General features: G+C 42.4%; 1 long non-coding RNA gene across 1 annotated transcript; it reads right to left on the bottom strand.

The window, feature by feature from the left end:
- Positions 1 to 16,354: 16,354 nt before the first annotated feature.
- LOC116596514 lies at positions 16,355 to 25,542 on the bottom strand. Its single transcript, XR_004288148.1, has 4 exons — positions 25,508 to 25,542; positions 22,674 to 22,830; positions 17,711 to 17,795; positions 16,355 to 16,505 (listed from the first exon to the last, which is right to left on the bottom strand). It is a non-coding gene; the product is annotated as an uncharacterized LOC116596514 (long non-coding RNA).
- Positions 25,543 to 26,529: the final 987 nt, after the last annotated feature.

Here is a 26,529-nt window from a genome sequence, read left to right on the forward strand (position 1 = left end):
CCATTTTTTTCAAAGAAATAGAACAAATAATCCTAAAATTTATATGGAACTAGAAAAGACCTCAAAAAGGCAAAGGACTATTGAAAAAGAAAGCCAAAGTTGGTGGCATCACAATACTGGACTTCAAACTTTATTACAAAGCTGTCATCATCAAGACAGTATGGTACTGGCACAAGAACAGTAGATCAACATAGATCAATAGAAGAGAATAGAGAGCCCAGAATTAGACCCTCAACTCTATGGTCAACTAATCTTTTACAAAGTAGGAAGGAATGTCCAATGGAAAAAAGACAGCCTCTTCAACAAATGGTGTTGGGAAAATTGGACAGCCACATGCAGAAGAATGAAATTGGACCATTTCCTTACACCACACATAAAAATAGAGTCAAAATGGTTGAAGGACCTCGATGTGAGAAAGGAATCCATCAAAATCCTTGAGGAGAACACAGGCAGCAACCTCTTCGACCTCAGTCACAGCAACTTCTTCCTAGGAACATCGCCAAAGGCAAGGGAAGCAAGGGCAAAAATGAACTATTGGGATTTCATCAAGATCAAAAGCTTATGCACAGCGAAGGAAACAGTTAACAAAACCAAAAGACAACCGACAGAATGGGGGAAGATATTTGCAAATGACATATCAGATAAAGGGCTAGTATCCAAAATCTATAAAGAGCTTAGCAAACTCAACACCCAAAGAACAAATAATCCAATCAAGAAATGGGCAGAGGACATGAACAGACATTTCTGCAAAAGACATCCAGATGGCCAACAGACACATGAAAAAGTGCCCCACATCACTCGGCATCAGGGAAATACAAATCAAAACCACAATGAGATACCACCTCACACCAGTCAGGATGGCTAAAATTAACATGTCAGGAAAGGACAGATGCTGGTGAGGATGCGGAGAAAGGGGAACCCTCCTACACTGTTGGTGGGAATGTTAGCCGGTGCAACCACTCTGGAAAACAGTATGGAGTTTCCTCAAAAAGTTGAAAATAAGGCTACCCTACAACCCAGCAATTGCACTACTGGGTATTTACCCTAAAGATACAAATGTAGTGATCCGAAGGGGCACATGCACCCAAATGTTTATAGCAGGAATGTCCACAATAGCCAAACTATGGGAAGAACCTAGATGTCCATAAACAGATGAATGGATAAAGAAGATGGATAAAGAAGATGTAATATATATATATATATATATATATATATATATATATATAATGGAATACTATGCAGCCATCAAAAGAAATGAAATCTTACCATTTTCGACGACATGGGTGGAACTAGAGGGTATTATGCTTAGCAAAATAAGTCAATTGGAGAAAGACAACTATCATATGATCTCCCTGATATGAGGAAGTGGAGATGCAACGTGGGGGGATTTGGGGGGTAGGAAAAGAATAAATGAAACAAGATGGAATTGGGAAGGAGACAAACCATAAGAGACTCTTAATCTCACAAAACAAACTGAGGGGGGCCGGTGGGGGTGTAGGGAGAGGGTGGTGAGGTTATGGACATTGAGGAGGGTATGCGCTATGGTGATTGCTGTGAAGTGTGTAAACCTGGCGATTCACAGACCTGTACCCCTGGGGCTAATAATACATTATATGTTTATTAAAACAATAATAATAAATAAATAAATAAATAAATAAATAAATAAATAAATAAATAAAAGCCCATCTGGGCTCTTGCTCCTTCTGTGTTCTTCTGTGCTCCTTCAGTGTTTACTGGGACAGGAATGAGCAGCATCCCATTCCAGGCCTGACCCTGTCACTTCCTAGCCCTTGGGCAAATCACTTGGATCTGCTAAGCCTTCTTCCTCAAAGATGCAGCAGTATCTTTCCTGAAAAGCTCACCAGGCTGTCATGGGGATCAAATCCCATGGAGCTGGGGAATGTTCTTTGAAAATGGTCTAAAAAAGTATATCCCAAATAATAAAACCAGAGATGTATGCAGCAGGTACTATTGCGTATGAAATACCACCTTCCTTCTTACTGTAATTCTTCTGAAGAGGGTTAGGAGTGAGGATAGCAGTTATGATGATGCAGCATTTGCATCTTATAAAGGGCTTTTTATTAGTTCAGGGGAAAAAGAATCAGGGAAAAAGGACTAACTTGCATTTGATCCTATCAGTGGTGAAAAGCCCCGGAGAGAGAAAGATGGAGTCACTCACATCAACCAGTGACTCATGTCATGTGGTGACCTAAGCACCCAGGGGCGCTACAGCCAGGACCAGACTAAAGACACTCAGAACCGACAACCAGCAGAACCAGAGGAGACTTACAAAGGCCCAAGGCTGATTAAATCCTTTTCAATGGGAAGACTTTAGCCACAAATTGTAAGACTCTCCAGATGCTGACCCTTGAACATCTGATCACATCAAAAAGGCAGCTGCCACCGAAGGCTCTGCCTGACTAATCTGTGAACGTAACAGATCCTCCACTGCTTGAACAGGATCAGCAGTAAGCACTGACGGCTGGCTCAGTCCAGAACCAGTCCTCATCTCAGCCGTGTGCACAAGGACCGACTTGGAGTTGGGTTTGTTAATGTCTTCCCCCTGATTGTATCTTGCTTGTTGTGTGACTTTGTATTGTGCTTCATTTTGTGTGGCGTGTATGAAGCCAAGTTAAAGGTGTAGTGAAATGTCATTGAGTTTGGAATCCTGAACCTGCTTTACAATTGTGTTAACCTGGCTTTATGATTGAATATGATTGAATGCGATTGTGGTAGAAAGACAAACTCATCCGTGAGCCTTCATAATGTGCTTGCAAACACCCCTTGATCTCCCAAACTCAGGAAACTCCTAGAAGCTTCTGCCTGTCAGTTTCATCTTTTACAAACTAACTAATGAATTGCTAGAACAGGAAAAGAAGCCTTTGAGGACAACTGTGCCTGAAGAGTTGAATCAGAAAATGCTCACGGTTACCTCAGCTTCGTGATAATGTTAAGATACCCCTCTGAATATTCATCCCAAACCCTAATAAAAGAACCTGCTTACCAGCTTTGGAAATTCCTCCCTGTGATCTTCTTTTTTGCTGCAAATAAAGATGGTCTTGTGAGGCAGCTCCACCTGGTGTCGTCACCAAGGACCCAGTTTGGTTGGCTAAAAATGCCAGCCCCTTTACCAACAGCTGTGTGATTTTGGCCACTTGATTTTGCTGCTGTGAGCTTCCATTTCCTCACCAATAGATTAAGAGGTGAAAGTACCTGCTTACAAGTCATTGGGAAGATTAAAGGAGGTAATTCATAGATAACCCACTTTTCTTTGGTGTCTGACTGAAGTAAGCACCTATAGTAAATTCTTAGTAATTTTTATTATTATTAAAAAATTAATTTTAGGGGCGCCTAGGTGGCTCAGTGGGTTAAAGCCTCTGCCTTCAGCTTGGGTCATGATCTCAGGGTCCTGGGATTGAGCCCCACATCCGGCTCTTTGCTCAGCGGGGAGCCTGCTTCCCCACCTCTCTCTCTGCCTGCCTCCCTCTCTGTCTACTTGTGACCTATGTCTGTCAAATAAATAAATAAAATTTTTTTAAAAATTTATTTTAGTAGAACCTTGCAGCACCAGATCTGAAAAACCAGGGTGCTAACAACTCTTCAACCCAGGGGTGCCTGTGTGGCACCGGCGGTTGAGCGTCAGACTCTTGGTTTCAGCTCAGGTCTTGATCTCAGAGTCTTGAGATCAAGCCCCATGTTGGGCTCTGTGCTCAGTGTGCAGTCTGCTTAAGACTCTCTCCCTCTCTCTCTGCTCTGCCCCCCTCTCTTGTCTCTCTCAAAAAAAATAAATCAATTTTATAAATTAATAAAAATAAATAAACTCTTCAACTCAGCAAGAATTTATGAAGTGTCAATTTAGCATTCTGCCAAGTATTACTAGAAAAGACACTGTTCGGCCTAGCTCCCTGACCTCAAGTCTAGAATCCCACTGGGAATTTCAGCACATCCTTGATGCAAGGACCCCTGACTGTGTGGTTCTGTATTTTACTTCCTTGTGTCATGTAAATTGCTCATTTGGACATTAAATGAGATCTTGGGGGAACAGGGGCAGCTGGGCCAGAGGAACCTGGGTACTGAGGCCTTGGCAGCGCCCCTAGTAGAGGAAGCAGAGGGACTCCTTCCTAAGTGGACAAAGTGTCGATGACATCACTGAGCCGCTCAAGGGTGGAGCACGCACGGACTAAGGGGAGGGGGCTCTGTGGGTGTACTTTGCCAAGCAGAGCAGGTTGGTCCTGCAATTTGCTTTTGAATTTTCCTCCAAACATCTTGAGGAGGAAGACGTGGCAGCGGTCCCAGCCAGTAAGAGAAGAGAGTCTGATACTTTCGAGGATTCAGTATTTTGCAAACCTGAGGATTGTTTAAAGGCAGGGGACATTACCAAGTAGTTAAAATAGCCTACTCTACTGCTACTGGCCTTTTGTGGTCTGAAGACTCTTTCTTTCTTTTTTTTTTTTTTAATTTCTTTTCAGCATAACAGAATTTATTGTTTATGCACCACACCCAGTGCTCCATGCAATACGTGCCCTCTATAATACCCACCACCAGGCTCCCCCACCCTCCCACCCCCCCGCCCCTTCAAACCCCTCAGATTGTTTTTCAGAGTCCATAGTCTCTCATGGTTCATCTCCCCCTCCAATTTCCCTCAACTCCCTTCTCCTCTCCTTCTCCCCATGTCCTCCATGTTATTTCTTATGCTCCACAAATAAGTGAAACCATATGATAATTGACTCTCTCTGCTTGACTTATTTCACTCAGCATAATCTCTTCCAGTCCCATCCATGTTGATACAAAAGTTGGGTATTCATCCTTTCTGATGGAGGCATAATACTCCATAGTGTATATGGACCACATCTTCCTTATCCATTCATCCGTTGAAGGGCATCTTGGTTCTTTCCACAGTTTGGCGACCGTGGCCATTGCTGCTATAAACATTGGGATACAGATGGCCCTTCTTTTCACTACATGTGTATCTTTGGGGTAAATACCCAGTTGTGCAGTTGCAGTGTTTCTATCTGCATTTTCTCATGTAACTCTCCCCACGCTGTTGCACGGTATAGTCTCTGACCCAGGGAAGTTAGGTGGTTTGCCCAAGGCCATCCACACAGGAAGTGGCAGTCCAGCCTTTCTGATTCAGAGCACAGCAGGCTTGCCCCCCAGGAACGCTGTGTCTGAAGGAGCCCCTTCCTCAAGCTCCTGCCAAATTAAGAAGCACAGGGAGGCTGGGGAGAAACACAGATTCCCAGACTGACTCCCACCCCAAGAGTTTCCATTCTGGAAGTGAGCGGGGCCTGAGGATGTGTATTTTTAACTTGCCCAGGTAAGTCTATTGAAGCTCTGGAACCAGCACCAGATGTGAGAAAAAATAGACTGTCCTGGAGCCACAAGAAAAGTACTGAGTCAGCCTCAGGCTCTCACTCCCCGTGTGTGTGTGTGTGTGTGTGTGTGTGTGTGTGTGTGTGTGTGTGTGTGTGTGTGTTTCCTTCTCCTCTCTCTCTTCTCTAGGGACAAAGAACAAAGAAACCTATTAGAAAGCAGAAGGATCCATGGGGAAAAAAATGAGTGTGTTTTTTCAGAAGGAAGCCGAGGTGTTGCCCGGAGGCACAGGAAGAGAGTTTAGGGAGAAGGGATTACAGACTACAAGCAGGCTCCCCTCCTCCCAGGTTGAGGCCAAACCTTCCTCTGACCACTGAGTCCAACATTCAGAAGCATGAGGGAAACAGACGGTTTCAGGTGAGGACCTGAGCCCCTGGGCTGGGACAGAGCGGGGTCTGGTGCCTGCTGGTGTCCTGCAGTGAAAGATTCCGGCCCATGCAATCCAGGTTCTCAGCTACGCTCTGGACTGTGAGCACTGTCTTCCCATATGGATAAGAGTTATACCCCCTAAGCACCTCAGGCACACATCAACTTGGTCCCAGCTGTCCACGTCACTATAGTAATCCACCCTTAGTCCCCTCCAGGTGCAAAACAGAAGACCAGCTAGCTGGGCAGTAGTGCCCCTCACCTTAGAACTCACTATTTGTCTCCTGTTGGGTTGGTGGGCTCCGGGAGTGCAGGAGGAACAATAGAAATGACCACCACAGGGGTCTTGCCTCCCTCTTCCAGCCTACCACCACCCCCCTTAACCCTTGACTCTCCCGCCAAAAGGATGTATGCCCAGGTCACGGCTCCATAGGTAGCCCGATACCTATGCAGGAGACAGATAAAAGACCCCCGCCAACTCCCTCCCAGCGCGACTTTCCCCACTCTGCTTTCCAGAGTCGTGGAACCTTGCCTGAGGGTGCCCACCTCCTCCCGGTGCAACTTTCTTGGCTCCCCTTCTCCTGAGCACTGAAACTTCACCGGAGAGAACCTTGAATAAACCTTGCCCTGCACCCACTTCGCCTGGTGTCATGTTTATCTCCCCTATAAAACCTTACATCTCCCCACTTAAGAAAGGAAAATGCAAAAGCTGAATTCCCCTTGCTGAAAGGAAGGGAAGAGATTTCCTCCCCCATCTTTTTTTTTTTTTTTTAAGAATTTTAAATTTTTTACTTTTTATAAACATATATTTTTATCCCCAGGGGTACAGGTCTGTGAATCACCAGGTTTACACACTTCACAGCACTCACCAAAGCACATACCCTCCCCAATGTCCATAATCCCACCCCCTTCTCCCAAACCCCCTCCCCCCTCCTCCCCCATCTTTATTCTTAGAGCATTTACTTGAGAAACCATGTAAAAGTTCTTTCTTCTCTTCAGAAGGTATGCAAACCTTTCTTAGAACCTAAAGAAGCCTCCTGCCAGATTTACCACCAAATGTCTTTCTCTGGGATGTGAAATATAAACATCAAAGGAGATACAGCCTCTCTCTGGGTTTCTCCGGGAGAGCAGGAGCTTAAGTTAATTAACAGGTGCCTGGCTCCAAGTTGCTGGTGAGGAGGAAAGCAAAGGCAAAAGAAAAACTAAATTTCCCTACTACCTATAGCCTACTGACAAGTCCTTGAAACAGGCAGAGTCACATTCCTGTAGGAACTCAGTTGCTTCCTACTATGTTAATACTTCACCAAGGACAAAAGGCAATCTTGGCCTGATCTCCAGAATCCTGTGAGTCTCCTTTAACATATCAAAATTCCTTTAGAAACTTCCTTTATCTCTACCCCCCAAGATACATGCTCACAATCATCCCCCAAGCATATGACCCACCGATATACATCTGAAGGATCTCACAACTAAGGTTTTATTAGATAGTAATATGTAACATTTCCCCAACAATAGCTAGCTCCCTCAAGGTCATGGAAACCTTGCTTCCAAAATGCTATCCCTTAACCCCATTCCAACTTGAAACTATATAATCAGCCACTCCTCATGATCCCAGTGCAGCTCTTTCTGCCTATGGGTCATGTCCCCCAGCTTTAATAAAACTACATTTTCATACTGAAGATGTCTCAAGAATTCTTTCTGGCCATGAGCTCCAAACCCTAACATCTTTCCTGCACCATTGTCATAAAGCCAGGAGAATTTTATCTTTTCTTTGTATAAAATCAATGAACTAACTTGTATAGTGACCTTATTTCCCAGGGAAATTTAGGTTGAGCTACGTGTGACAAGTGATGCTGACAAGTCCTCTTACTTGAGGAATAGTTATCATTTATCTTGAGAACATGTATAAAACGGGTTATATCTGCTTGGGAAGGTAAGCATGGACATTTCTTTCTGCTTTGCAGTCTCGTCACAGATTGCTTGTGATGTACATCACATTATAGTTCAACATTTATTGAACAATAAAATTGTTCTCTTTCTCTTCTATCTCTGTGGAGAGATTTTCTGGGTTAGGAGAATGTTTTTAATTCCTTTTCTCTGGTAGGGCAAACTAGACTCACCTCCATCTTCTCCTGACAGTGTGGAATTATTCCCCTAAAGCTTAGAGTCCAGCTCTTTCTTTTCTTTTTCTTTCTTTAAGATTTTATTTATTTATTTGACAGGGATATAGAGAGCACAAGTAGACAGAGTGGCAGGGGGAGCAACAGACTCTCTGCTGAGCAGTCAGCCCGATAAGGGGCTCGATCCCAGAACCCTGGGATCATGACCTGAGCCAAAGGCAGATGCTTAACCAACTGAGCCACTCATGTGCCCTGGAGTCCAGCTCTTACTCCCTCAGAACCTCCCACCCCTGGGAAGTTCTTGAAGTTGACAGATGTGGGCCCCCTGAGAGGTGTCCCATGACTTCTAACCTTGATTAACATGGAGGATGAGGTCTTGCTACATGCTTGCCAGTCTGACACAAGAGGTTGCTCAGAGTCCCACTTTTGGGAGAGAACCTGCAGCAGGGCTCTAGGACTGTGGCTCCCTTGGTCTAGGCAGTCTAGGAAAAGGCCTGGAGAAGCTCTAGTTTGGGACAGATGGGAGTATCATGAAGCCGTAAACCAAACGTGCATTATTTTCCCAGAGAGCCAAGCATACTCAAGTAAGTAATCTAAAATATTATTTGTAATGAGAACGAATGGGCATTATATTATGCAATTGGAATCAGATTTTCATACTAATTTCCAAACTGACATGGGAGAAGTCAAAGAGATTTCATGCTTCATCCCTCAGGCAACATTCTCCTCACTGCCTCACCACCCCAATTCCTGGCAGAAGGGCCTTAGCTGGCAAGCTGAAAAAGCTTTGCTTGTGAGCTAACAGAACCAAACTGGGTGGTGGGCAGGGCAGGGATTGTTTTTCCATTTTTATAGGTGAAGTTCAGAGCTGTCCAGAGATGAGCTTGGAATTTTCCATCATGCATGCTCACGTGCACATGCATACACACGTTGCAAGCACGCTGCTCTGCTCCAGGCCTGGAGGCTGAGTACCACACATGGTACCAGGCGGGCTTTCTCTGCAGCCCTGGGAAGGCCCTTGCAGGAGATGGGAAGGTGGGAGGAGGCAAGGAGGACATCCACCTTCCTCGCTCTGCTTCTCACTTGGGTCTCCTTGGACCTCTGAAGGATGGTACAGCTCCCGCTTTGTGCCCCAAAGACACCCCATCCACCACCGTGGTCCCCCTACCCTGCCCACACCTTGGAATATAGCCCTCCTGTAGAGACTCAAGGTATAATCTGTTTCCTGTTGTGACCCCAGCTGACACAGAGCTCTGGTCAAGCCTCAGAACTAGAAATGATCTTGTCTCTGACTTCCAGATCCAGCTTTGGATTTTACCACAAGGTCTCTTAATGACCCAGATGAGTGCCTCATTCTAGAACTGTTTGCAGCAAGAAGGGGAAGGCATGGCATGAGCAATTCTCCTCTTCCTCCTCTGGTTTAATCTCAACTGATTTGTAGTTGTGTTTGTGTGATAGAGCCCCCTCTCCCACCCAACCCAGCACTAGACACCTTAGCTAATTTTGCTTTGCCGTGAGGCAAGGACTGGGGAAGTCACTGGATTGGAAGGCAGGACAAGCAGGCAGAACTAGATGCTTTGAAGCTATTATTTCATTTAGTAGTCTAACATTCATCAAGCTGTGTACTCTGAGTCCCATTTTAAAGATGTGGAAACTGAGATACTGAAGATGTGAGGTGACTGGACCAAGGCTTCTCATTGGTAAGTGGCATGGCCTACCTATTTTCTAACTACACAGGCACCTCTTGGTGTTCAAACTCAGGATAGTCTGCACCCATTGCATGTGAAGGGCTGAGACTTCAGGTCAAAAGCCAGAACCCCTGGGGTTTGTTTTAGAAGCTGTCCTGTCTTTCAACACCGGGTTGCCTAACAGTACATTGCTTGCAAAGAAGCCATGCCAGAACTTCTCTGCCTGATTGAGAAACAGCCTGTGGTTTACTCTATACAAAACAGAAACTCGTTGTGAAATGCCACTAAGCAGAGCCCAGAAAGCCACAGTTAGTTCCTAGCTCCAGGGCACAGTCTGCAGGAGGGGGTCCTGGGAAATGTTGCTGTAGGCCACGTCATTGCCGAACCAGTGGCCCCGAGGTCCCTAAATTCCTTAGACTCTGAGGTCAGCTCATAGGTTCCCCCAGGACACTGTGATGAAGGTCCTTGGCCCAGGCTTTCCAAAGAAAATATTGGCTCTCTGGGAGTGAGCGAGCACATGTGACCAGGGAGAGAAGGTGGAGGCAGCTCAGAGACTGTGCACAGATCCTGCTTTTGCTACATGCCCTTGGGCAGATCACTTAGCCTCCCTGGATTCTCACCTTCTCACCTGCCAAGGGCACAGCCAGCAATTCTGCGTTCCAAGACATCAACATAACAGGAAGCTCATGAGTGGATCTGTACTACCTCAAGGCATACAAAGTCCAAGGAGACAGCATTGGCTTATACAAATGGCTTTAAAATAAAATAAATAAAAACCATCTTCCTTACTAGCTCATCAGCTAAAAGTAATATGTCTTTAGTCCTTGCACTGGAGGGAAATGCCAAGAATCCAAAGCCTTGGAGTCTATCTCTTGCTCTGCAGAACTCAATAAACAACTACGGACATAAGTCACAACCTCTCTATGCTTCAGTTTCTCCCTCTGCCAAATGAGGGGCATCACCTTTAAGATGACCTTGGAGAGCTCTATAAAGAACTCCTCAAACTCAACACTCAACAAACAGATAATCATGCCAAAAAATGGGCAGAAGAAATAACAGACACTTCTCCAAAGAAGACATACAAATGGCTAATAGACAGATGAAAAATGTTCATCATCGTTAGCCATCAGGGAGATTCAAATCAAAACCACACTGAGATACCACCTTACACCAGTTAGAATGGCCAAAAGTAACAAGACAGGAAACAACAAGTGTTGGAGAGGATGTGGATAAAGGGGAACCCTCTTTCACTGTTGGTGGGAAGGCAAGTTGGTGTAGCCACTTTGGACAACACTGTGGAGATTCCTTAAGAAATTGAAAATAGAGCTACCCTATGACCCTGCAATTGCACTTCTGGGTATTTACCCCAAAGATACACATGTAGTGAAAAGAAGGGCCATCTGTACCCCAATGTTCATAGCAGCAATGGCCACAATCACCAAACTGTGGAAAAAGCTAAGATGCCCTTCAACAGACTAATGGATAAAGAAGATATGGTCCATATATACAATGGAGTATTATGCCTCCATCAGAAAGAATGAATACCCAACTTTTTTATCAACATGCACAGGACTAGAGGAGATTTTGTCGAGTGAAATAAGTCAAGCAGAGAGAGTCCTTTATCATATGGTTTCACTTACTTGTGGAGCATGAGGAATAACACGGAGGACACTGTGAGAAGGAGAGGAGAAGTGAATTGGGGGAAGTAGGAGGGGTAGAGTTACCATGAGAGACTGTGGACTCTGAGAAACAAACTGAGGGTTTGTGGGGAGGGGGTGGATGAGCCTGGTGGTGGGTATTAAAGAAGGCGCGGATTGCATGGAGCACTTGGTCTGTGCATAAGCAATGAAATCTTGGAACACTGAAAAAATAAAATAAAAAAGATGACCTTGGAGATGGTACTCTATTTATCAAAGACCCTGGGATGTCTCAGCCACCCTGCTGTCCTGCCTGCTGAGGGAAGGCAGCCTTCAGGCAACTTCTGGCCTGGGCTAGACCCATGGCAAAAATGTCAGCCTGAACACCCTGGTGATTTCTCCTCATCCTTTCCCCAGTGGCTGAGCCAACTGGAGACCATCTCAGAGAGAACATCCCCCTCCATGGGAACCCACCATTTCCCCTGATAATACCAATTTCCAGCCCTTCAAGGAGGGCAAAAGAGGAAAATAGCAAGGGGTCCCTGGATCAAGCACATCAACTCCTGTTTGGTTTGCCAAGACTCAATGTTACAAAAGAATGCTTGAGTTTTCCAAGAACACTGAGTTTTAAAGAGTGAGGAGTTATGTGCAAAGGGTAGGAAGTTGCTCTTCTAGGCAGAAGGAATAGCACGGCATGTTGGAGGAACCTCTGACATGTGTTTGGTTCATTCAGAACAAATGCTGCCAAAGCTGTATCCTGAGTATATTACCAGCATGTGCTGCCCTCCCACCCCAGGGTTGGCACCACAAAGTTTGTGGGTGTGGAGAGCTAGTTGAAATAGGGACAGGGACAGCATCCTATTTCCCAGATCAAAATACATAACAAGCCATTAACTCAATGGCCCCCAGGGTGGTCTCCTGATTTCCCACCTTTCCAGGGAGCAGAAGCCAGTTATGCAGAATTATTCTGGGAATCAGTCTTCGAGGCCTCTCCAAGAGTCTGCTCCACTCCTAATGCAAACACCCAGCACGTGCCCAGGACCAAGCTGCACACCACAGCAACAATAATGAAAAGCTGATGATACCAGTGGAAAAATACATGGAGACTGGTAGGCTTCCTTCTCTTTGCACTTCTCACTCTGCTTCATCCCCTTTTCTGTCTATTGAAATCAAACTCACCCTTCAAAACACAGCCAGATCTTCCTTCCTCCAGGAAACCTTCCCTGGTGGCATACTGGAAATATTCTGTTGTCTTTGTGACTCCTACAACTTCATATTTATTTCTCATCTAGCAGATAGGACATGCACTTGGTATTTTAGCTATTTGCATGCAATTATCCCTTGTCACAGGATGCTAACCTTCTCGAGGACAGGACTTTGTCTTTTCTCTCTGACAACAATTGACCTAATATTGATACCTAAAATAATCCCAATAAATCCCACAATGGAATGATGCTCCTTGAGAAGACAAGACATGGCAAAGCCACTGGGGAGCAGCACATGGCTCTACCTGTCAGGGCTGAATTGAGTGCATCTTACAAAGAATGTCAGACCCCTTCCTCCATGTCAAGCAGCAAGGTGGCTACTCTTCTTCCACACTCCCATCCCCACCTCCAACCCCACTCACAATACAAAGAGGTACATTCTCTGAGCAAACTGAACCATGGAAATGCCAGACTCTGGGATAGTGAGAGTGGTATAAATTCATGGCCAGAGACAGGAGAAATGAATTTTAATCTGATCCAGACAAAACTATGTTTCCTATGTCACATCTACCACAAGAAAACAGAGGGTTTGTAAAAATTCAACCTATCCCAAATCCCCAGAAAACATACGTCCATATTTGGGAAGCCTCCTACAAAAAAGCCAACCACCTGATCACCCTAGTAAAGTCCCAGACCACAAGGTCTGCACAGGATATGAGATTTCTAATTGCCATTTCATGCCTTGTTTTTAAACATGAATGGAGAGTGATGAATCATTAGACATTTCAGGAAAGTGCCCAACATGAAAAAGAGGAACCAAAAGAGACAAACAAATTCACACAAAATTGAAAGGAGAAGAAATAGGAAACGGGGGGTGGGGGGGGGGGGAGACCCTAGAATGTCCTTGAAGAAATAAGAAAAGATATTGCACCCACCCTACAAGTACATATTATAAGAACAGGACCACCCTCACTTCTGAGACCAATTTCAAGTTTGAAAGATTCCCAAAACTATCCTCAGGTTCTGTGATTCCCTAGAAGGACTCAGAACACACTGAAAGCTATTCTTCTCTGTTACAGGTGGTTATAGGGAAAGGCTATGGTTTAACAATAGTCAAGGAAAAAAGTGCATCAGGCACAGTCCAGAGAAAGTACAAACCACAGGGCTCCTGTTGTCATCTCCCCATGGAGACAGGCACAGTATTCTCCCAGGGAAAATACATAATGATTCACATGAACTAATTCTCCCCAGGAAGGATCACCTCACTGTCCAGTTTTTGCTGGGGTTCTATTACATGGACATATCAGCTCATGTGGCTGATCTTGGGGCCCTACCCCCAGTCCCTACAGGCATGACAGAAAGCCTCAGCCCCTTTACCCCACTGTTGGTCTTTCTGGAGTTGTCAGTCTCCACACTAAGACTGTTGGGTATGCCAGCCCTAACATAAATCACATTGTTGGTTTTAGATATGAAAGAACTCAAAATGTTTACTTCCTATTCACCCTTTGAAGAAACTACTAGAATTTTTGCTCTTGCAGAACTAGGGAATAACTTAAAAAAGAAGATGTATTACGACTGATTGCAAGACAAAAGCAAAACAAACAAAAAAAACCTCCACAGGTTTGCGATCCCTTCCATCTGTTTCCCCACTCTTGAAACCAGGTGGGCCTTGTGACTTGTTTTGACCAAGAGAATGTGGCAAAAATAATAATTTTCAAACATAGTTCTCAAGAGGCCTTGCAGCTTCTGCTGTACCCTGGGAACTCTTCCACCACCATGCAGGCCACCAGGCTGGCCTGCCAGAGGATGTTGAGCCATCTAGAGACACAGCCACCACGGTCATCCTAGTCAGCTGAGGCTCCAAACACAGGAGTCTCAGCTGAGCCAGCTTAGACCAAAAGAACCACACAGCTAACCACATGAAATCATAAGAAATAATCGAAATCTTGGTTGGTTCAGTCATTTAGTTTTCAGGTGGTTTGTTATCCAGTGAAAGCTAGTGAATAAGCATGTGAGCCAGGAAATTGGGAGCTGATCTGAAGAATCCTTCAAAGAAAAGAATTCCCAAGAAGATATCTTGGCCTACCCTTAACAATGGAGGGCTCAGAGCAAGATACAAAGGGAAGCCTATATATTTTAAATCTAAGCATTCAAAGGTATGACTCAAGCAACAAATAGTTCAATGAAATATATATGCCCCCACCTTTGCAAATTCACCAGCATACCAACTGGAAGGAGGTTGAGTACCTTCTTAGAGTTGTATTGAAAAGTACTGATACATACTACCACATAGATGACCCTTGGAAATATTATATCAAGTAAAAGGAACCAGATACACAAAGGACCACATGTTAGATGATTTCATTTACATGAAATGTCCAGAATAAGTAAATCTATAGTCACAGAAAGTAGCTTAGTAGCTGTCTAGAGCTAGAGGCATGGGGTTATTTGGGAGTGGTGGTTAAATAAGTATAGGGTTTGTTATTGGGTTGATGAGGATGTTTTCAAATTAAATAATGATGATGAGGGGCACCTGCGTGGCTCAGTCTGTTGAGCTTCAGTCATGATCTTAGTTTAGGGTCCTGGGATCAAGCCCCACGTGTGGCTCCCCACTCAGCAGGGAGTCTGTTTCTCTCTCTCCCTCCACTCCCTCCACTTGTGTTCTCTCTCTCTCAAATAAATAAAATCTTAAAAAAAAATTTAAAAATAATGATGACGATTATACAACTTTGTAAATGTACTAAAAAAAACCACATTTCATATATCATATCACTCAAAACAGTTATAACCCTATTTGTGATATTCCTGTCAAAGATGCATAGCCTGCATCTAATCATGAGAAAACAGCAGATAACCCAAATTGGGGACACTCTATGAAATAGCTGGTCTGTACTCTTAAAAAATGTCATGGTCGAGAGAGACGATGAAGGACTGAGGAAGTGTCATAGATTGGAGAAAATTAAAGAGACATAACAAGTAAATACATTGTGGATCCCAAGTTGGGTTAATCCTGGATTGTATCCTAGAGACCTTTTTTGTTTTTTCCTATAAAGGACATCAGTGATACAATTGGCGGCAGAACAAATAATAGTATTATACAAATGTTCATTTCCTGAATTTCTACTTGCAAGAGAATGTCCTCATTTTTATGAAACACATGATGAAATATTTATGCAAAAAGAAGAATCATGAAAAATTATCTAAGAGAAAAAGAAAAAGGTACATGTGGTACAAAGCTAACTGGGGAATCTGAGTGAAGGGAAATATAGAAACTCGTTGAAGGGAAATATAGGAAAAGACCAACTTTCCTGAAGGTCTGCAATTATTACAAAAAAAAAAAAAAGAAGAAGAAGAAGAAGAAGAGGAAGAATACATCATGATAATCTCTCCTGACCACTAGTATAGTCTAACTTGTGCTTTCAATGGCTTCATGATATTCCTTTATCTGGATGAACAAAATTATTCAGGCATTCTCCACCAAAGGGCACTGGTCTTGTGTCCAGATTTTGGCACAATTTTTGTACAAAAATCCTTACATGTTGGTGCTTTCATTTCCATAAGATAGAGTCTCAGGAGTAAGACTGGTGGGAAGAAATGTATGTCATATTTTTAGTTTAGTAGTTATTGCTAGATTTTTTATCAAGAGGCAATACAACTCATTTTCTATCAATAATATATGAGATCTTTTCCCTGGTATTTGTCAGTAATGGATGTAACCCTTCTTAATTTTTGAAATCACATATCCTAATTTGAATTTCCCTAACTGCTGATGAATTTCTACATCTTTTCAGATACTTACCAGCCTCTTGATTTGCTTTCTTATGAATAGCCTGTTCACATATCTTACTCATTTTCCTACTTGTTTATTAGTGTTTTTGCTAAATGTAAAGGCTTTTTCAGCAATCTTTCAGTGTGCATTGAAAGTATACACCCCACACCACCACAACATGCACATGCATTTTATCATTACACAATCGACTTCACTTACAGTATAAATGGTCATTCGGGAAATTTTATGTAATCAAATATGTCTGTCATTTCTGATATTCCTTCCAGATTTATTGTCTTGGCTTAAAAATTCTCCTCCATCCTTAGGAGTAAAACATAAGGGCAAACCTAAGGGTAAAACATAGTTGCTTAAATTCTTTTTCATAATTGTTTATTTAATTATTTTTACATTTAACATTTTTCTCGAGTTTCTTTTTGAATATGGAGTAAAAACAGAGTTCATTTTCTTTTGACGAGTAACTAGTAGTACCAGTAGCATGTAATAACTAAATCACAATGGAGCCCAGAAGGACAACATGGCATAGGGGTTAGAAGCCAAACTGGGATCTCCACTCTGCCAAGTGCTGTCTGTGTGACCTTGGGCAAATCACTGAACTTCTCTGTCACTAACTTCCCCTCCTTTGTAAAATGAAATAATTAAGCTTCCTTCATAGGGTTGTTGTGACTATTACTGAGGCAATATAAGTGCTTAGCACAGTTCCTAGACCATGGTTAGGTGAGATTTAGTACTGGTATTTTTTTTTTTTTTTTTTAGCTGCAAAGCCTTTTACTCTATAAGCCTCAGGGTCTCAAATGCCTAATCCTCCCTAGGGCCAGGACTCCCCAGGCAGGGAGACTAACAGGTCTGACTTGACCATCACTGCCCCCTGGGAAATCCAGGATCTCCACCCACCAGTTCTCTCTTTGCCCAAGGATCTTGGCTCTAGTCCCCAGATGCTCAGCCCACCCAATGGGGAAAAATCCTGAGGAACCAAGTTCTGTTCCACCTTGCCAAATCCATCTCTGCTGCTGCTTGGCTTAGGAGAGGAAGTAGGTGCTTGGTGGGAGTTTGTGGGGAAGGTTTTGGAGTCAGCTTCAAAATGCACCCTTCCTTCCACATCTCCTCAGTTCTTTTCTAGTTACAAAGGCCAACTGGCTAGGCAATGGGCAAGGCAGGTAAGTCATCTGAGGACTTAAAACTTGGTACCTACTGTGATGAGGCTATATGAGTGTGTATGAGGTGAGTGTCCATCTTCACAAGTGCTCTCTTGTGTGTAATAAACCTTTGAATAGCCTTTGGAGACTGTCATGTCTTATGAAAAGATCAGTTTAGGAATGAACCAAATGTGGGCCTTATAAATATTAGTATATTCATTAAAGTACAACAGCTGGGAGAAGGACCTCTGTTCCAGAAACAGCCCTGCCATCCACCCGCCATCAACACAGAGGAGGAAATAAGTCATAGGGTAGGGAGATACCCACTGGTGCACAGCCTTCAGGAAGTGGAGAGAATATGACAAAAGACAATAAGCACTGGAAATCTATATTACTACCTTTTCTCCTTTGTTTGGTGCCAGAAATCTTTCCTGGGTTCTCACATCTTCTCTGCTCTGCAGATCCTTGCTTCTCTTTGGATATCTAGAGCAGGAAGATGAGGATGAGGGAATAGTGTTCCTGTTTTTAAAGCTTCTCTGTCCATGCAGAGTTGGAGAGGTAAAATAAACAACTGAAAAGAAGAGGGCCTAGAACATCCAAATCCTACCTATGTCTGGCCTTTCCACTCACAGTACCCACCAGGCTGGAAGGACATCTTCTCTTGCCATGTCTGGAGCCTAGTTGCTCTCATCTTTGACTGCACCCTGGGATTACATAATAAGTGCAATGGACTCTGGCAAGCACAATTTTTAAGCCATCCACCAGTTGATAAAGACTAGGTTCAACTAGCCTCGTCAGTGTCCAGTGCTCAAACAGCTCAAAATGGAATTACTCTCTTCTAGCAAATGTCCGAAGAAGGAGAAGGATTTCTTTTCATTCCCCTCCTGATGCCCTGCTGTAAGTTCTCTACCACCTGGGCATATTCTCTACCACCTGGGCATATGAGGCATATTAGGATCTGGCTGCTGGGAGTCGTTGACAGACATGTGGCTCACTGATGTTCCCTACATCTGCTTCCTGGTCATGAGTTTGGACTGAAGCCTGAGAGATACTGGCAAGGGTCAATTGATGCATCCATCCACATCAGCCCCAGACATACATGCAATTCTACCTCAACCATGCAAGTAAACAATCCTTTTTGAGGTGCAAACTATCCCACTAGAGTCAACAGCCAAAACAGGAGACACTATCCCTGCCTCAGTTCAACAACTTGGCTTCTCCTTGTATGCAGCTGGAAGCTTGTATGAAACTAGAAGCTTTTTCTCACTCTAAAGAGCTCATTCAGCAGTACTAGCTTCAATAAGTCAGGTCACTGTGCCCAGTAAGTCCCAGGCTCCTTGGAAACCTCTCTGTATTTCATAAGTTCCTGGAAACTTTTGCCCAAGGTGGTCTAGCTGTTTCCTCCTCCTCAACACTGCTTCTGGGACACAGCTCTGAATACACAGGGAATCCCCTTCCAGCAGGGAGTGGCCTGCCAATGGAGGCATTCTGGGAAACACTAAGGAATACAAAGGGGAAAAAATCATATTATAAAAATCCATTTGTTAATGAGCATGATCTCATATTTCTAAGAAATCTAGACATTTCAAGTTTTGACTCTCCTTTCTCAGAGAGAGAGTGGGAGACATTTCCACCCCCAAAGTCTATTTCCTGGATTTGGAGAACATATTCCATTCACAGGAGCATTTCTATGACAGAATTTAATTTTAAACTCTTCATCTTTCCTCCTAGTAAGGCAGGGCACCCCAGCATCTGTCGGTTTTGCTGCCCACGTTAAGTATCTTGAAACATTTTCAGGAAAACTGTCCAAACACAAAGCACAGGCTGACACTAGGATCCATCACCATGTACTGCTTGAAGCCCAGAGGATGACCAAGAGTGATCAGGTCAGGAATGTTGTTTAGAACAGAAATTTTCAAAACATGTTTTCTTGTTCAAATTAAACAATCAAGAACCTGGATGGATTAAGCACTCTGCTAATCTCAAGTCTTTTCAGGATTTGGTGGCAAAAATCAAATTGCCTAGGATGCTGAAATTGCTCCAAAATTGAACTCAATTACAAACCATGGTACTTAGTTCACCAGCTTCAACTGAAGTGGAAGCTTCCCTGCTGTGGATGATTGTGCCAGAAGTGAAGGTGGAGAAAGAGTCAAGGAAAATGTAGAATTTATGCCAGGCAGCAGTCAGGGCCTGCAGAGGTCTGAGCATAGAATGTAGAGGGATACCAATCAACTTGGATATGTGTTTATCTACAACCAAGGTCAAATGCACAGGTGCAAGAGAGGAGAGTTTCATAAAACCAGAGTTGTGATTTTGTTAAAAATGAAAGGGAGCAAGAGAATGAATGGAATATGCAAATATGTCCTCCTTACAGTAATTTTGAAGCTAAGTAGAAGCTTCAAGTGGAATGAAGAAAAATGAGACTAAAGGTTAATCAGGGTTGTGATAGTACAGAGAGTCAGCTGGAAAGATGAAACTTGCGGTCATCGAGTAAGATGCACAAAATGGAGATTATGAAGAATCTACAGCTTTTGGCATAACAACTCCATTATTATTATACCTACTTCACAGATGGGGAAATGGATGCCTAAAGAAGTTAAGTAAACCTGCTAAAGTTTGCATGGCTAGCAAGAGGTTGAGCTAGGATTTGAAACCAGGCAAATTTTCTGGCTCCAGAACCCACATTCTTCACCACTACACTATGTTACTTCTTGGACAAAAAAAGAAATGAGTGATTCAAGATTTTCAGGAACAAAGCAAAAGGATGAAGGGAAGGAAAGAAGGAAGGAAGGAAGAAAAGAAAGAAAAAGTAAAGAAAGATATTTTAGAACTTAAAAAAATATTTTCAAGCCAAAAATTGAGTAGACAATTTGCAGGTGTTGCTGTTACAACCACTGTTGAGATGCTGGGCATGTGAGTTACCAGTGGTGCCATGGAAAATCAAATTAAAGAAACAGGTCAAACAATAAGACCAAAATATATAAGGTTGTAGTCATGAGGGGAAACAAAAGACACCTGGAAGACAAATTGAAGTTAGGAATTCCTGAAGAAAGAAAAGGAGCAGGAGGGAGAGAGATAATGAACAGACAGTGAAGAATCATTTCCTTAATGTTGAAAAACAAAAATAAAACTGGGGTCATCACGTTACCTGATTTCAAGCTTTACTACAAAGCTGTGATCACCAAGACAGCATGGTACTGGCATAAAAACAGACACATAGACCAGTGAAACACAGTAGAGAGCCCAGATATGGACCCTCAACTCTATGGTCAATTAATCTTTGACAAAACAGGAAAAAATATACAGTGGAAAAAAGACAGTCTCTTCAATAAATGGTGCTGGGAAAACTGGGCAGCTATATGTAGAAGAATGAAACTCGACCATTCTCTTACACTGTACACAAAGATAAACTCAAAATGGATAAAAGACCTCAACGTGAGACAGGAATCCATCAGAATCCTAGAGGAGAACATAGGCAGTAATCTCTTCGAGATCAGCCACACCAACTTCTTTCAAGATATATCTCCAAAGGCAAAGGAAACAAAAGCGAAAATGAACTTTTGGGACTTCATCAAAATCAAAAGCTTCTGCACAGCAAAGGAAACAGTCAAGAAAACAAAGAGGTAACCCACGGAATGGGAGAAGATATTTGCAAATGACAGTACGGACAAAAGGTTGATATCCAGGATCTATAAAGAACTCCTCAAACTCAACACACACAAAACAGACAATCATATCAAAAGATGGGCAGAAGATATGGGCAGATACTTCTCCAATCAAGACATACAAATGGCTATCAGACACATGAAAAAATGTTCATCATCACTAGCCACCAGGGAGATTCAAATTAAAACTAATTGAGATATCACCTTACACCAGTTAGAATGGCCAAAATTAGCAAGACAGGAAACAACATGTGTTGGAGGGGAGGAGAAGGGGAAACCCTTTTTCCACTGTTGGTGGGAATGCAAGTTGGTGCAGCCTCTTTGGAGAACAGTGTGGAGATTCCTCAAGAAATTAAAACGAGCTTCCCTATGACCCTTCAATTGCACTCCTGGGTATTTACCCCAAAGATACAGATGTAGTGAAAAGAAGGGCCATCTGTACCCCAATGTTTATAGCAGCAATGGCCACGGTCACCAAACTGTGGAAAGAACCAAGATGCCCTTCAACAGATGAATGGATAAGGAAGATGTGGTCCATATACACTATGGAGTATTATGCCTCCATCAGAAAGGACGAATACCCAACTTTTGTAGCAACATGAATGGGACTGGAAGAGATTATGCTAAGTGAAATAAGTCAAGCAGAAAGAGTCAATTATCATATGGTTTCACTTATTTGTGGAGCATAACAAAAAGCATGGAGGACATGGGGAGCTAGAGAGAAGGGGGTTGGGGTAAATTGGAAGAGGAGGTGAATCATGAGAGACTATGGACTCTGAAAAACAATCTGAGGGGTTTGAAGTGGCGGGGGGGAGGTGGGAGGTCGGGGTACCGGGTGGTGGGTATTATAGAGGGCATGGATTGCATGGAGCACTGGGTGTGGTGAAAAAATAATGATACTGTTATGCTGAAAATAAATAAATGAAAAAAAAAAGAACAGGAAAAAAAAAAGAATCATTTCCTTGAGCTGAAAAAAAAGACATGAAAAAGTGCAATGAGAAGACTTAGTGAGTCACAGGGAGGGCCACTTAGGAAAGATACATTAACAAGCATGTCCTGGTAAAATACCTAAACACCATGGATGGCAGGACTTCCAGAACAATGGAAGTGCCAAATGTGGGCATCCTTGTCTTGTTCCTGAGTTTAGGAGAAAAATTAATCTTTCACCATTGAGTTAAGGTTAGCTGTGGGTTTTTCATAAATGCCCTATATCATGTTAAGAAAGTTCCCTTCTATTCCTAGTTTATTAAGCATTTTTAATCATAAAAGGGTGCTGAAATCTGTCCAATTATTTTCAGCATCAATTGAGATGATCATGTGTTTTTTCCTCCCCTTCTTCTACTAAGGTAGTATACTACATTAATTTTCACATGTTGAACCATTTATATTCCTGAAATAAATCCCAGTTGATCATGATCTATCGTGCTTTTAATTTGCTGCTGTATTTAGTTACCTAGTGTATTGTGGAGGAATTTTACATCTATGTTTATAAGGAATATTGGTCTGGAGGCTTTTTTCTTGTACTTATATGGCCTTTGTACTACAGTAATGGTGACCTCATAGAATACATTAAGAACTATTCCCTGGGCATCTGGCTGGCTTAGTCAGAGAAGCACATGACTCTTGATCTCAAGCTTGTGAGTTGCCACCCCATGTTGGATGTACAGATTACTAAAACAAATAATAATAAACTTACTTTTTGAAGTCTGCTCTGGTGAGGTATGTCACTCCAGTGGCTAGCGGGGTCTGGAACCCTCACTGGAACAGTGTGGTCTCAGGACCCTCTGGGTCACAGAAAGACTGGGGCTGCCTGCACGTGGCAGATCTACCAGGTATTGGAGCAGGGAAGACGGCTGCAGAGAGAGACAGACCGGACACTGAGCTCTCAGCTCAGGGTTGCCCTAAACTGTGATCCAAGGCACAGGTCCCTTCAAGCAGGGACCCCACAAGTGGCAGATCTGGGAAGATTCCCCCTTCCACCACCAGGAAGAGTGGCATGGGAGTGGCATGGGAGCGGCAAGGGAGCATGCTGCAGGAGCCTGCTGGGTTTGCACTCCAAAGAGGGCCAAGCGCCAGAGACAGAAATGCTCAGTCACAGACTGGGTCAGCACCGAGAGCGGCTGGAAACCAGGGAAGCTGGAGTGATTGACTGCTTTTCTCTGAGGGTGCACTAAGGAGTGAGACCCCAAGCTCTCTGCTCTTTCGGGCCGCCATCATCATTCTCGCCCTCCAGAGCTCTATGGAAAGCGTTCAGGGAACAAAAGCTACAAGTGCGAACTTGAACAGATTACTTAGCCTGGCCCCTGGTAAGTGCAGTGCAATTCTGCCTCCAGAAAAGACATTTGAGAATCACTGCAATAGGCTCCTCTCCCAGAAGACCACCAAGAACATCCAGCCAAGACCCAAGTTTACTGATCAATGAGAACTGCAAAACTCCAGCACTAAGGGCATGTATTGCATGGAGCACTGGGTGTGGTGCATAAACAATGAATCTTGAAACACTGAAAAAATTAAATTTAAAAAGAAAGAATCTAAATATATTACCAAAATAAATAAATAAATAGATAAAAGCCTTTCCTCTTAAAACAAAACAAACAACAACAACAACAAAAACTCCAGCACTAGGGGAATACAGAACATAGAATTAATGGCTTTTTCCCCATGATTCTTTGGTTTTTCAAAGTTAAATTTTTAAAATGTTCTTTATTTTTTTGTTCCCTCTTTCCTATTTTAATCAACATCTTATCAATAGTTTTTTTAAATCTTTTTTAAAAAATTTCATTGTTATAGTCATATAGTCACTTTCATTGTATTTAACCTTATTTTTTGTATACATATAAGTTTTTCTTTCTTTAAAATTTTGGGATACACCCAAAATCAACTGTGTGGTCTGTTCTGTTCACCAGCATGATTTTTTTTTTCCTTTTTCTTTCCCCCTGGATTCAGGTCTCTTCTGATTTGTGATTTGTTTAGTGTATATTTTTCTGGGGTCATTGTTATCATTTTAGAATTTTGTTCTCTATTCTTCTATTCTTCTCTGGACAAAATGACAAGGTGGAAAAACAACCCCCCCCCCCCCAAAAAAGGAGGCAGTACTGACTGCTAGGGACCTAATCAATATGTACATTCATAGTAAGAGTTCAGAATGATGAATATAAAGATACTAGTTGGGCTTGAAAAAAACCATAGATGATACCAGAGAATCCCTTTCTGGAGAAATAAGAGAACTAAAATCTAACCAAGTTGAAATTTTAAAAGCTACTAATGAGATGCAATAAAAAATGGAGGCTCTTACTGCTAGAATAAATGAGTCAGAAGAGAGAATTAATGATGTAGAAGACCTAATGATGGAGAATAAAGAAGCTGAGAAAAACAGATAAACAACTACCAGATCACAAGGGCAGAATTCAAGAGATAAGAGATACCATAAGATGAAACAATATTAGAATAATTGGGATCCCAGAAGAAGAAGTAAGAGAGAGAGGGGCAGAAGGTATATTGGAGCAAGTTATTGCAGAGAATTTCCCTACTATGGCAAAGAAAAAAAGCATCAAAATCCAGGAGGCACAGAGAACCCCCCTCAAAATCAATAAAAATAGGTCAACACCCCATCATCTAATAGTAAAACTTACAAGTCTCAGAGCCAAAGAGAAAACCCTGAAAAGCAGCTCAGCTCAAGACTCAGAAGTCTATAACCTACAATCATAGAAATATTAGATTGGCAGCTGACTTATCCACAGAGATCTGGCAGGCTAGAAAGGATTGTTATGATATATTCAGAGCAATAAATGATAAAAACATGTACCCAAGAATACTATATCCAGCTAGGCTATCATTGAAAATAGAAGGAGAGATAAAAAGCTTCCAGGACAAACAAAACTAAAAGAATTTGCAAACACCAAACCAGGCCTACAGGAAATATTGAAAGGGATCCCCTAAGCAAAGAGAGAGCCTAAAAGTAACATAGAACAGAAAGGAACAGAGACAACATACAGGAACAGTCACCTTATGGGGCAATACAATGGCACTAAATTCATATCTTTCAATAGTTACCCTGAATGTAAACAGGCTAAATGCCCTCATCAAAAGACACGGGATATTAGAATGGATTAAAAAACAAGACCTATTTTTAATATGCTGCCTGCAAGAGACTCATATTAGACTCAAAGATACCTCCATATTTAAAGTGGGGGGGGGGTGGAAAACCATTTACTATGCCAATGGACATCAAAAGAAAGCTGGGGTGGCAAGCCTTGTATCAGACAAATTAGATTTTAAGTCAAAGACTATAATAAGAGATGAGAAAGGATACTATATCATACTTTAGAGGTCTGTACAACAAGAAGATCTAACAATTTTAAATATCTATGCCCCTAACATGGAAGCAGCTAATTATATAAACCAATTAATAACAAAATCCAAGAAACACATCATCAATAATACAATAATTGAAGGGGACTTTAACACTACCCCCCCCCCCACTGAAATGGACAGATCATCTAAGCAAAAGATTAACAAGGAAATAAAGACCTTAAGTGACCCACTGGACCAGATGGACATCATAGATATAGTCAGAACATTCCATCCCAAAGCAACAGAACACACATTATTCTCTAGTGCACATGGAACATTCTCTAGAATAGATCACATCCTGGGTCACAAATCAGGTCTCAACAGGTACCAAAGATTGGGATCATTCCCTGCATATTCTCAGACCACAGTGCTTTGGAACTACAACTCAACCACAAGAGGAAAGTTGGAAAGAACTAAAATACATGGAGGCTAAAGAACACCTATTAGCATCCTACTAAAGGATCAATCAGTCAACTAGGAAAGAAGAATTTTAAAAATTCATGGAAACAAATGAAAATGAAAACACAACTGTTCAAAATCTTTGGGATGCAGCAACAGTGGTCCTAAGAGGAAAGTATATAACAATACAAGGCTTTCTCAAGAAACAAGAAAGGTCTCAAATACACAACCTAACCCTAAACCTAAAGGAGTCAGAGAAGGAACAGCAAATAAAGCCTAAACCCACCAGGAGAAGAAAATAATAAAGATCAGAGCAGAAATCAATGAAATAGAAAACAAAAAAATGGTAGAACATATCAATGAAACTAGGAGCTTGTTCTTTGAAAGAATTAATAAGATTGATAAACCCTGGCCAGACTTATTGAAAAGAAAAGAGAAAGACCCAAATTAATAAAATCATGAATGAAAGAGGAGAGATCACAACCAACACCAAAGAAATACAAACAACTATAAGAACATATTGTGAGCAACTATATGCCAGCAAATTAGACAACCTGGAAGAAATGGATGCATTCCTAGAGACATATAAACTACCAAAACTGAACCAGGAAGTAATAGGAAACCTCAACAGATCCATAACTAGTAAGGAAATTGAAGCAGTAATAAAAAAAAAAAATCTCCCAACAACAAGAGCCCAACACCAGACTGCTTCCCAGGAGAATTCTACTAAACATTTAAAGAAAAATTAATACCTATTCTCCTGAAACTGTTTCAAAAAAATATAAATGAAAGGAAAACTT

Source organism: Mustela erminea, chromosome 7, assembly GCF_009829155.1.
Source record: "Mustela erminea isolate mMusErm1 chromosome 7, mMusErm1.Pri, whole genome shotgun sequence".
In the NCBI taxonomy this organism is placed as follows: domain Eukaryota; kingdom Metazoa; phylum Chordata; class Mammalia; order Carnivora; family Mustelidae; genus Mustela; species Mustela erminea.